Genomic DNA, 14,168 nt, shown 5'->3' on the forward strand with positions numbered 1-14,168 from the left:
TGGAGACATCTAGCATTCTTAGTATAAGGGCAAGGAGGATGTTTTGCATATATGAGCAACTTACTCATCTAATTCAAATGGTGATGAATAAATATTTCTGCAAATATCTAAGACAGATCAGTGGGTCTTTAAATGGATTGTTCCCCCTAAATTATAGCACCAAGAGGCATTTTCTTGGGCACTCCAGTAGTTTCCATGATCATATCATTAAAATCTAGAAATATATCCCATATATCCTTGATTCCATTTTAGTAAAACAATGAGGCGCTTCTATTATCTATGATGTTATCTAAATCCTCTTGAATATTTATATATTCATTATCTTATACCATTATTATAGTCCCTAGGGTTCAAAAAATGTACTTGCTTATAAATGATTAAATTAATATGTTAAGTGCTTTAATTTAGGATCTCATTTAATGCTCACAGTAACTGTGTGGTAAGTACTCTTACTGTTCTCCTTTTCTAGATAAATCTGAGGCACTGACAAGATAAGTAAATTTCCCAGGGTTATAATGCTAGTTGATGTTAGAATTATGTCATGATTTCAGATGTTATGATTTTAATAGCCTGCATGTTTAATTACTACTCTGTGTTTCAGAGATAATCTCTCAGTACTGGTTTTCTGATATCTGAGAAAAGGTTATGTATTGATCTTATATATCATTATGATTTTATGAATATCCTCACAGTAAATAATTAAACATGATTCGAGAATTGGCTCTACCACTAAATACATTCATTTTCAGGCATGAATCTAGCTTTGAAAAAAAAAATCCAGTTTTTTTCTATTTTTATCTCCACCAAAAATTAATTATGTTATCACCATCATCGTCATCACTGTCATGACTTTGTTTAGAATTTTTAAATTTATCTGTGATGAATCCTATAGAAGGAACTATAACTATGCTCCCTTTTCCAGTCAGTGTTGAGCTATTTAAATAAAACTTTAAATAGAACAAAGTTAAATAGAACCCCGTTGATGAAATTAATAGAAATGAATACAAAGATATAGTTGGAAAGTGTTATCGGTGGAGTAATTCTGTTACTAAAGATGTCACTATTATATCAATAGAAAAAACTTTTCATTTTCTCCAGGTCTTACTTTTTACTTATTACACAGCAATAGCCTATCACTGGTGGAATGTTGAAACTCAGCAATGCTACGTGTGTGGTTCAACAGCTCCTAAAACTATTTACTTAAAGTAACAATACTTTCCACTGTGCATTGTAAATGAAGGACTGAAATGAAATGTAGTACCATTGCATTTAATTGGAAGATTTAGTCAGGCAGGCAAGAAAATCCCTTAACCAGAAATAGCGACATGTGGGCTAGTATTCTAGCCACTAGTAATTGCTTAATGGTACAGAGAATCCCGGTGAAAAGCCCACAAGATAGTCTTACTATTAGTGTAAACCAAATTCAAAGCTTTGGTTTGCTTACTTGGGTATTATGTGCACTTATGAGATTAGATTAATAATAGCCCAAACGGGTTCTGTTATGGCAAGTACAATCTTAATGTTTCATGGCTTTAATCATATTATTTCAGCAAGTCCCATGTCTTAAATGAACCTCTTTATTACAATCTAAGTGACTTCGAATGAATTCAATCCCTTTAGCAGAAAAGGTCTGTCTCTCTTTCCATTTTCCCCATTTTTCTGTGGTCCTATAACCGTACGCCCATCTTCAGAACTTGGAGTTACCCTGTATTCCATTCTTGTCCAGGGAGCCCTCAGCACTCCTATAGGCTCCTTTTATATCAATTCCTTTCTATCCAGTTTCACAGTTAGACATGCTGTAAGCTTAGTCTATTTGCTCCTGATGGAGACTAGAAGCCCATTGGTCAGCATCTAAGATTGCAGACCCTGTGCTCTTTAGTTTTCCATCACAATCATCATATTTCTTTAATTTGGAGGATAAAAAATCCTAGAGAATCAATGACCTCTTACATCAAACTGTTAAGGACATCAGCTTTTCTGAAAAAGCAGTTAACTCCGTGTTTGTCATTACATGCTTTGTGGACCCGTCTCGCCTCTCCCATTTCTTCATAATCATGTTATAATTATGTTAGAAACTTACTTCCACCTAAAATCCAAGTGTCCCCTTTGAACTTTGCCTTCATGCCCAAGCCAGTCATTCACAGAGTCTCACGTGGTGTTCCTTCACACGGACTCCTGCTTTTTCATGCTCACTATGTCTTCATGTCTGCAGCACTTTACGACTAGGTGACGATAGTCATTTCTGGAATGGCCTTTCTGACTCATCTCTCATCTCTTACTTGCATACTGTTGCCAGTCCAAACTTCCTAGAAAAAAGGATTCCCAGTGTGGCACCATGAGTTAAGTCAGGATCTGGCATAGTCTTTTTGGCTTGGGTTGCTGCTGAGGTGTGGGTTCAGTTCCTGCCCTGGGAACTTCCATGTGCCCCAGGTCTGGCAAAAAAAAAAAAAAAAAAAAGGAAAGAAAGCAAAAAGAAAAGAAATCTGAGGTTTAAAGCATTCAGGTTTAACAGCATTTTCTGATATTATTTTTATAATGCAGGTTTTCCCACTTGCAAAGTATGCGTAAGAGAGTCCGAATGCCACAAGTGGGGCAGGCTTGTTTGGAAAGTCAAGGGGAAATGTTTGAACCAGACCTCAAGGTCTGCCAGGGCAGACTCTTCTAATTCTGCTCTTAACCACCTCCATTACACAAGCTCCCTTCTTAGAAGGAGTACAGCTTCATTAAGGAGGCATTACATAAGATTTCTTTAACTATCCAGTTGCAAGCCACAGCTAAAAAAAATGTCTCATGCATGTAAAAAAAAAATGGGGTTCAAAATGATTGTCTAGCAACCAGGAGCTGTTCAAATAAGTCACATTTTTTTCACCGAATCATGTATATTATGCTTTCAAGGGTGATTTACTGCTATGAGAAAATGTTCATGATATAATGTGTTAAAAATGAAATTAATTGTAATTGCCATATTAGTACTGAGACTTCACTGATTCATCAGCCCTTTACCTACATTCCTTTTTTAAACATTCACAGCAAAAGCAAGATAGAAAACTGTTTAAAACTGGACATCTTTTGAAGTTCACGTTGTGACACAGTGGAAACGAATCCGACTAGGAACCATGAGGTTGCAGGTTCAATACCTGGCCTCATTCAGTGGGTTAAGGATCTGGCATTGCCATGAACTGTGGTCTAGGTTGCAGATGCTGCTTGGAGCTGGCATTGCTGTGGCTGTGGTGTTGGCCAGCTGCTGTAGCACTGATTAGACTCCTGGCCTGGGAACCTCCATATGCTGCAGGTGCGGCCCTAAAAAAACTTTAGAAAAAAAAAACACACTGGTCATCTTTTGACTTGAATGCTTTCAAAATTTTGTAAATTAATACTGTACATTTTATAAATCAGAAAACTATTATTTCAAAAAGCTAAATATTAATCTAAGTCCAAAACATGATTAGACATCTCATTTATATCTTATCATTTCAAACTTGCAAGTGCCCTTAAGGGATTATTAATTGTACCCTGTCTTTGTCACATGTGCACTTTACTAGAATACATATCCCTTATTAAAATATAAGTTTCTTGAGGGAAGAGCTGTGTTTGTGTTTCACTGCTGTATTGGGCACAATAGGCCTTCAAAGAGCATCCATAGGGACAAATTATCTTGGGGTTTGATGGTAGGAAAAGGCTATATTTCCTAATTTTCCACAATGCATAACCACATAGGTGGCAAGGGGGAAAAAGAAGATGTTATTTTAAAAGAGCAACTTTGGGAGTACCCACTGTGGCACAATGAGTTAAGAATCCAACCGCGGTGGCTAGGGTCAGTGCTGAGGCGTGGGTTTGATCCCTGGACTGGCGAAGGGGTTAAAGGATCAGGCATTGCTGCAGCATAGGTCACAGCCCCAGCCTGCAAACTTTCATACACCTTGGGTTGGGCCATTAAAAAAAAGAAAAAGAAAACAAACTTTGATAGTTTCTAGTAAGAAGCATAAAAAAAGAAGCAAAGAAGTCCAATGTCCCCGTAAGGTTATTACTCTCATTTACAAAGTTTAGATTAACTTATAATATAAAAGAATATGTGTATAATTTAAAAACTCAAACTATCAAAGTAAAAAGTAAAAGCCCGTCTCTCAACAAACCGCATCAAAACTTAAATGCAACCGATGTATATAATTTCTTATGATTTCTTTTAGAAAACATAAACATTAATGGATGTACTAGTTTATACAATACTAGCATATGTATACTTATATATGTGTTTATGTTTATAAATAATAATAGAAATAAAATATATATGAAATATATGGGAATATGTTTATATGTATACCTAATGAGAAATATTATATACGCATAAGAAATTTTATCAATTGCATTGCCTTTGATTTTTTTAACAATATATCTAGGGATCTTTGTATCCATAATTTAACACTTTCACATTGACAAATACTCTTGACTGTTGTCAAAATTATTTTTAAAAAACACTTTTTAAAAAGTTATATTTATATAACACACATATTCAAATTGCGCACGGAAGATGATAAGTGTGTATGTGTGTAACTTGCGTAGCTCCTAGAAAAGTATTTATTTTGAACTGGAGATGCATCAATAAATTTTTCTCCAGAAGTTTGGAGGAGGTGGTAGTCTGGGGAGAAATCAAACTTGGGCATTTGTTTCATCAAAGAGATGAAAAATGGCAACCTGTTGTCATTTTGATTTGCAATTTTTAAAACTCTAAGTAAAACTAAGAAACTATATATTTTGATTCTTTGAATATATTTATCTGTAAATTGTTGATTTTCTCTTGTTTAATTGATTTGTTTTGAGCTTTTATTAATTAAAAAATATAGACCTTCATCAAATGATGAACACATTTGGTTGGCTTTGATATTTACCCTTTTAAAAGTCATGGCATTTGTTTTTGTTGTTGTCCAGAATGTTTTCAATCACATATACCTACCATATCCTATAATTTTGTGTTTAATTGGGAGGTTTACCCACTCCAAGATGAAAAACGAATTTACCTATGCTTTCTTCTAAATGGTTTATTGATTGATGCATCTTGATTTTAAAACTTTGTCTTTTATATAAATATATATAAAATATATAAAATATTCTAGGTATACATTTGTATACATATACATATGTAAATATATATTTGTATGTAGAAAGGCAAGGTCAGGGGAGTTCCTGTTGTGCCTCAGTGGTAATGTACCTGACTGGTATCCATGAGGGTGAAGGTTTGATCCCTGCCCTTGCTCAGTGCGTTAAGGATCCATCATTGCCATGAGCTCTGGTATACAGGCATGGCTCAGATCCCACATTGCTATGGCTGTGGCATAGGCCATCAGATGCAGCTCCGATTCGACCCCTGGCCTGGGAACTTCCATAGTCACACCTGCATCCCTAAAAAGTAAAAACAAAACAAAACAAAACAAAAAAGAAAGGCAAGGTCCAGGAATCTTGGTTTTGTCTATCTTTCTGTTTTTACTTTTCTATGTAATCACCCTGTCTCCTAGCTCTCACCTTATCTACTCACACACCTTGCCCTCAACACTCCACACATCCTCTCCTAAGAGATACAATTTGAGAAGTGGATTTTCTGTGGCCTGAGGATTGGGGATGGAATCTCTGTGTACCCTTTCTTGCTGTACCTGGTATCTGCCCTCTCTGCTTGTTAAGGTCCAATGTCAAGGTCAGTGTCTCAATGATGTGCTTTCCTTTAGTGGGAGAGACACAGACTGGAGCCCTGAAAATATATTTGCATCAGAGAAAGCATGGGTTGTTTACTTATCTCTTAATTTTTGGCTCCTCATAAACCCAAGAAATGAAAGATTTCAGCTTCCCCCTTAGCCATGAAGAGGGTTGGAAGGACCAGCACTGGAGTCTCCCACAATGCCTCTCTGTATGAAGCTCTGTGGTGCCTCCTTGCTCCAGTGCAGGTCCAGCATCCTGGGAAGCTTTGGTCCTTCCTACAGTGTTTCCTGCCACCTTCACTTAGTGATTCAAATTATTAGGTGCTTCTGGCCACCACCCCTTTCCACCGTTTGAGAGCTGCTGACTTAATTTTGTCTTTGCTTGTTTGTTTTTCATTCTTCTCATATGACGATGTTGGAGGATGGGGGTGGGAATCACTGGAGATTTTACTCCTCTGGTTTTACTCCTCTCTCTTAAATAACAGGAAGTTCAAACTGTTGTAATCATTTTAAAATGATCCACTGTCATGGGAAAATGGCTAAAATAAACACCCCACAGCAATCTCTTCTGTAGAGAAAATGGTATCTCTTGAGAAAAAAAATCATTAAAATCCAAGAAAAAGTTCAAAAGGAAATTTTGATCAATGTTATTAATTAATCCATGATAATATAGGAGCATCATCCCACAAATCTTCTTTGGAAGCCACATTCTTATCAAATTCTTTAAAAGGCCCTTAAACTAGAAGGGATATAACATTAATCCTTTTTGCTTATGTTTCTATCACTGGCAGAAGCAACATAAAACTTATGAATCTAGAATACTAATATAACAATGGAATCTATGTATTTTCCCCCATGGCATTTCAATAGCTGTTCTATGGGGACTAGGCACCTTTAACTATTGAAACTATACAGGGAATTAATAATTCGGAGCACAATTGAGATCACTGCTTTACTTATGAGTTTTCAGACTCAAATCCTATTTTAAATGTAAGTGAACAGGCTTCAAACAAATGTCACAGAATCACATTGCTTTAGGAATGATGTGACAACATGGAATATTCGAACCTTAACTTTTTCATAACACAGTCAGGTTCAAATAATTGTCATTGGAATTCTCTTCTTTTCTGATTTTTCAAAATCCTTGATTTTTCTTCACATTTAGAACAATTGCATTTTCACAAAGGTGATGTAATCTGGCTCTTAAAAAAGATACTTGAATCTCAGTCTAACATTTGGGCTATAACTCTTATGGAAGCTTCATGTTTTTCACTCCTACATGGTCTATGGCAGATGCCCTTCAGGATAAATTTTTTCTGCACCTTCCAAGATGAAAGATTCCTACCAGAGGGATAAAATTGGCCTCAAGCTTTCAAAATGTGATATCCAAGTTCATTACTCGTGCACCATTCCAGTCAACTGGAGTCAAATCCACCAAGCAGAAGCACCCCCCTCAACCTTGTCTGCCATTTAGAAAATGACTTCCCAAACCACAGAGGGTTAATTGGGAACACACCTTTCCTTACAAGGGTTTGTTTTTATCTCCAAAATGTCCAAACTGGTGATAACCAGGGCAATATCTTTTCTGACAGGAATATTTCTGCTAAAAAACAGAAACCAAAAACAAAAACAAAAAAAAACCCTGTTTTTCTGGTTTTGTTTTGTTTTGTTTTCCCCTATACGTCCCATATAAGATCCCAAACTACAGCCCTGGGCCTGTGGGTTCCTCAGAAGCTACCAGATTGTGCAATGTACTATCACGGAATGTCATACTAGAGCCCTGCTCCAGTCACATCCAATAAGTAATCTGGCATGAAGAAAAGTTAACTGAATTAGTGGCCAATTGGGACACTTGGTGACCTACTCTTTAGGAACTAAGTCCTCTGAACTTTTCCATTCCGCTTTGCCTTCATACTTTAATAGGGACCGAATCCCCATTAACAATTGAGCGGCGACAATAAGTGCCATCAGGAAAAGGAAATTCAATTTTCGTGGGGGATGACAGCCTTACCTTTTCGCGCTTAATTGGCCGTATTGTCTCCAAAAGTTAATTGGTTACTTAGTCCAGGTAGTTAGTAAAATGTTTAGCTGCGTCAAAAAGCTCAGGCTCCCACTGTTAATGGGGCATGAAATGGAATGTTTGATACTGCAAATAAAATCAGTGATATTCAAGGATGTTATGGTAGGTAATGCGTTGAAACTGCCATTTAATGGGTCCTGGAAGATTAGGGTAGTGTCAGCCGGAACCGCCCGGTCTCTTTTCTGACATTGTTAGTTGCCTCTTCATTTACTTAACGGCTGTCTGCACTGATTACATAGGCATAAAACTCCCTACAAAAAAACAACAGAGACACGCTCTATTAGCAGTCCAATTAGAACTATTTGCATATTACAGTTCATTTCTGCTTAAGTGAATCCCTAATACAACTTTAGGAAAAAAAAAATTCTATTGTGTCATTTGAAAGAAAGAGAAAAGAAAAGACTTAAAGGTGATCTCCCCCTTTCTTTTTCTCACTTTATTTTTATTCCTTCTCTCTCTCTCTCTCCCTCTCTCCACCATCCCCTCTCTCTCCCCTCCACTTCCAGTATGATTATCTACCTTCAGTAGAAATGGAGAAAATGCAAACTTTAAACCTGAGACAGTTGTGTGGATATTTGTGAAGACCAGGACAATGTCTTTGTGATAATTCAGTCCTACAAAAATCTAGAGTGGTGTCATGTCACTGTTGAGCTTCATTTGGAGAAATGAGTATATTTTTGAGAGGTATTTCTAATTTGTTGTAGATCAGCTATTGCTTTGAATTTTCAAGCAAAGCAGCTAACATCTGTAACATAGTCCCTGGTGAGTCAGAGCCTGTTATGTGGTGTCGGTGTCACCTGCAAATCAAGGAGAGCAGAAATGGTGTTCCAGGGTCTGCTCGGCCTATGAAGGCTCTAACCATAGACATTTGGTAGCTGTTCAACTGCACATGATATTAACATGTTACACAGGCAAAGGTGGCAGAAAGTAGCAAAGGTAGCGATTAGTCTGGCTAAAGCAATACTAGAGACCTTCTTTTGTCAGATATTTTTCTGATTCTCCAAAATGTAGTCCTTAGAAATAGCATCACTTGATGGCTATTTATAAAAGCATTAGGAATATTTGATTTATATCATAATTAATATGGATAATGATGGTAAGATAGAAATCAGAGGGTCGTTTATTGAGGTTGGGAAGGAGTACATCAGTAGCATAGGTTGAGATAAATACTAATGAGTTAAAAGTGGCATGCTGTCTTAAAAATGATGTTTTAAGAATGCAAGATGTGTTTTGGAGTTCCCGTCGTGGTGCAGTGGTTAACGAATCTGACTAGGAACCATGAGTTTTCGGGTTCGATCCCGGGCCTTGCTCAGTGGGTTAAGGATCCTGCATTGCCCTGAGCTGTGGTGTGGGTCGCAGCTATAGCTCCGATTCGACCTCTAGCCTGGGAACCTCCATATGCTGTGAGAGTGGCCCTAGAAAAGGCAAAAAGGCAAAACAACAACAACAACAACAACAACAAAAAAAAGAGTGCAAAAGTGTTTTAAGAGAGCAAGTGCAATTTACAACAAAAGTTTTCAAGATGCTTCATAGATGTTCATATCATTCCCAAATCTCGTCATTGGGTCCGTGAGTTAACAGAAGACGAAGGGATTGTAGAGATAATTCTCAGGTGGTCAAGAAGGCCATTCACTGGAAAAGGGAAATGGGCCTCCTTCACTTTGGGAAAAAGAACGCAAATGGCTGGGGAACCAGTGTGACAGAGAGGTTCAGTGCTTGTGTGAAAAGGCCACCTGTACAGGAGTAAATTCTAGGTTTGGAAGATTCTGGGTTAGGAAGTTCCGAAGCCCTCAGAATCTTACGTCAGTCCTATTGCTAACCCCCACCAGTGGCTTTTCAACCTACTGCTGAACATTTTATTTGAAATGAGTAAAAAACTCCATATATAAATAAATACAGGAAGCGCAGGACGGAAAACCACCGCCAAAGGATCTGGATTCGACAGCAGAAGAGCAAAGAGCCTGAGAAGGAGAGGGCATTTTCATTCAGGGAGATTATTGTGACATTGATCTTCAGGGGGCGGGCATGCCCCTCTTTAGATAAAGCCCTGGTCACAACCCTGGCTTAAATGTGTGCCCTTGAAATTTCCCAGGCTCAGGCTCTAACCATTGATTGTTCCTCTCATCCTGAACAGATTCTAAGATGACATGTGTGAATGAGGATGACTCGAAGCCATTTGGTTGGTACTGGGATTAGTTTCCTACAAGAGCTCAGGGACACCTTTGAGTCCACATGCCTGTGAACTGAATACCATACCACTAAATACCATGGTAAATAGCAGCAGTGTGTTTTCGAAGCTCCTACCATCCACTTCCACTTCTGTTTTTACCTGCAGCTCTAATTTCACCTCCACAATTATCCAGATTTGCCAATCGATGGTAGAATTCAGGAGTTGATCACAACAAACAGGGGGACAGGGAGGAGAAATATTGAAGGTGACGAAAAACTATTCAAGAAATGCCAGCAATTGCTAATGAGAACCTCTTTCTTTTTCACGTCTCACCCGTTATTTTAAGTGTAACACGTCCACAATTGTAAGAAAACGCATAGCAGAAAAAATAGCAACAACAATAATAGCCAGGCAACCCCAGAGCCCTGTAAACAAACCGAACAAAAAAAGCCTATCAGAGGGGAAGGTAAAAATCCTCGATCTGTCATTTTCAATTCTTTTCACCCCATGAGTGGAGACGCAGTGTGAAATGTGTTGGCTCTGGCTGCCATAGGTATTGTTTTGCTGCCCTGTTGGGTCTTTTGTGCCCTCCCTCCTGCTTTTCTCCAGCCCTCATTAACAGCACCACCAGATGAGCTCCGTCAGAAGCAGAGGCTGACATGCCGGCCCATTGCCTCGGTGCAGTGGCCCTGCCAGTGGTGGCAAGATAGTGCCAGGGATGGTGAGCCAGGCAGCACGGAGACACGCACTTTTGCCCCTGAAAGCAGTCTTTGCACCCCGCCAGGAAAACAGCTCTCAGGAAAAGCACTGCCTGCTAGTAAAATGGACTAAATCAGTAAACAGTGATTAAGGCTCTGGCTCTGCTGACTGTTGTCACCACCTCAGACACATGGCTGCTCCTCCCACCACACACACACACACACACACACACACACACACACAGAAACCAAGGCAAAAAATCTCAGTATAGCCAAAGCCGAGATCTAGAGGGAGTAGAGTGTGAAGTTACAGAGAAGGATTCATGTTCCTTGAAGGTGAGAGGCTTCCTTTTCCTGAAAAATGAAATAAATATTTTAAGATCTTCATTTCCCTCACTTTTTTTTTTTCCCCCTCTTTGGATGTGTGATGAGAATCACCTTCCTAAGTAAAACAGCAAACCATGAATGTAAGCAGTAGTTTGATCACATTCACTCCTTATTTATCTGGCTGGATAATATGCATAACATAAGCTCAATTCCTGGAAGAAGTGGGATAAATTAGAAGACGCATAACAAACCTTGGTGTGTGCTGTTTAGTAGAAGCATGTCACTTCACTGAGTTCTTTTCTTAAAGCAGAAGAAGTAATTCCACGTGCTCAAGTATACATGCCTATCGATTAATGTACTTAAAGATATAGATATTATGTGTACACAACATCTATCTATCTATCTATCTTTCTCTCTTTATTCAATTTTCAATCTTTTTACAGCACCATAATCCAAGTAATTGAAAATATGTTTGGTTTTCATTTAAAAATACAAAAACTACCAGGCTGTACAGTACAAAAAATAACAATAAAAGGTAAAAAAAAAAACAAAAACATAAAAATGTTTTTACATGGAGCAGACTCTTTGTACCTGTGCTTTGAACCAGAGAGAGATGGCTGACTGGAACTCTAGAATACAGGAGTATAATTCAAAAAGACTCTGACAACTTGGGAGAAATGGTCAGAAACAAGCAGAATGAGGTCTTCTGAGTGCAGGGTCACATGTCAAAGAAGAAAAAGCAGTGAACTCCACAAACATGGAATCTAGGGCTCATAGTGGCTGACAAGCTGACCATGAACCAGAGATGTGAATCTGGGTAGGTTGGTGGATTCAGGAGAAGTTAAGGCACCCAGGCAGGCCCTTGGGGGAGACTATAACTAGCCCTAGACCACCCAACTGGGTGTGACTTTTAACTTGTTTCAGAGTGGGATAGTGCAAGTTTACTCATGAAGAGTCAAGGAAGTAGGACTTTTAATCTAAAGGAAAAAAAAATCCCTCAAAGACTTAATATTTTCACATAGGTTGATATCAATACTGAAAGCAAAGTACCATAGACTCTCTCCCAACAGCCTCTTAAAACAGGAGTTTTATTAATAGCCATTCAAGTTCCTTTTGCAGGAACTGTCAAAATCGTCGCCTTTGTGGTCCCTAAAGCCATGCTAACAGTGTCCAGAGGTGGCTCTGAGTGCAAGAAAGCAGACGGGCCGGGGTTGGGGGGGGTGGGAATGAAGAGATGGGAAAGAAAGCCCAAGATGGGAAAAAAGAAGAAGAAGAGTAAGTGCATTTATGGATAGTCAGCCACAATATAGGCAGGGGTGATGTGGGCAGTGGAGATATGAATGGATGCAGGGATCCTGATTTCTTTTATTTAATCCAGAACCATCAGAGTGAGTAATCATAATAGTAAGTGCAATGATAGCAACCGTAAGAAGAAGAGGAGGGCGAAAGGAGGAAGAGGACCTGGGGAGGGCTGGGGAGGGGGGAGGAATAGTATTCACAGAAATATTAAACTTTTTCCAGGTCATTAACAATCACTGGTATCCCCATTTTGGTCATGAGGAAATGGAGTCCTAAAAACTGTTTAATTAACTTACTAACCCACTCTCTCTAAGGATTTTTGACAAGCATTTAATCACTTCCTTGTTAACAGTGAAAGTATTAAGAAAATTCTCTATACGTAGGCAAATCACTGAACCATTATAAAGTGTATTATTCCCGAGCCTGAAATATGCTTTCTGTTGGAAGAGGTGGTCAGAGTATCAATGCTTTCTGTTGGAAGAGGTGGTCAGAGTATCAATCATATGAAGTATTTGGAGCCAGTGAGGCCAGTGTTCAAAGGCAACCATTGCTTTCTTGCTTTTGTGAGAGCATGACTGTGTGGGACTGGGTATTTAATTGGCTGGATCCAGGGAAAATTGAAACTACAGGGTTTAACTGAGGACCCAGAAGTCTCCTACCCAAGGTTGCAATGACCTAACACATGAAGAAGGCCCCCACTCTCACCCCACCCCCAGTGGATTGCAACCTTCATGCTGGAGCATGCTCAGTGTCGGAACAGGCCCCAGATGATCTGCCAGCTGGATGAACATTCCTTCAGCCAGTACAGAGGTGAGCACCTGTTCCGGCCCTTCCCTAAACCTGCACCAATTCCCTGTGGGCGTGAGGTCAAAAGCTATGGTGGGAAGGGACCTCCTCTAGTTGCAGCTCTTGAAACCAACTGACTATCTGTGTGAGAGAAAGAGGGAGAGAGATAGAGAAAGGAAGAAAGACAGAGGGAGAGATGATATAACATTTCTATAGAATTTTTGAAATAGCTTTATATTTACATAAAATAAACATTGTCCCAAATAAATACAACCCTCTTTCCAACAATACTCACAATAGTTCAAGGCTGACTCTTATTGACGTTTGGAAGCCAGTTTACTGTCTCATACTGTAAGTCATTGCTTTCCTTTACATACAATAATAGCATTATGTTATGTGTAGTATATCATATATATTATACTTTACCATATTATGGCATGGTATATATTACATGTTTATACATTTATAATGTGTATATGTATTTTTTTGAGAAAATGAAGTAGATTATTTAATTTCCTTCTTGGTCTCCTCATTGACCCATTGGTTTTTTAGTAGCATGTTGTTTAGTCTCCACGTAATTAGTTTTTTCTCATTTCTTTTCCTGTGGTTGAATTCTACTTTCATGCCATTGTGGTTAGAGAAGACACTTGAAATAATTTCTATACTCTTAAATTTGTTGAGATTAGCTTTGTGCACCAGTATGTGATCAATCCTTGAGAATGTTCCATGTGCACTTGAGAAGAATGTGTATTCTGATTTTTTTTTTTGTATGTAATGTCCTGAAAATGTCGATTAAGTCTAACTTTTCTATTGTGTCATTTAAGATCTCTGTTGCCTTATTGATTTTCTGTCTAGAGGATCTGTCCATTGATATGAATGGGGTGTTAAAGTCTCCTACTATTATTGTATTCCCATCAATTTCTCCTTTTATGTCTGTTAGCATTTGTTGGAGGTTCCTGGGTACTCCTATATTAGGGGCATATGTATTGACAATTGTAATATCCTCTTCTTAAAAGGATCCTTTTACCATTATATAGTGTCCTTCTTTGTCTTTCTTTATGACGTTCATTTTAAAGTCTATTTTGTTTGATATGAGTACTGCAACTCCTGCTTTTCTGTCT

Source organism: Sus scrofa, chromosome 7 (genome assembly GCF_054392235.1).
Source record: "Sus scrofa isolate SSC_HxYL_T2T_F1_AM1 chromosome 7, Sscrofa_HxYL_maternal_Yorkshire_Landrace_v2.0, whole genome shotgun sequence".
Classification (NCBI taxonomy): Eukaryota; Metazoa; Chordata; class Mammalia; order Artiodactyla; family Suidae; genus Sus; species Sus scrofa.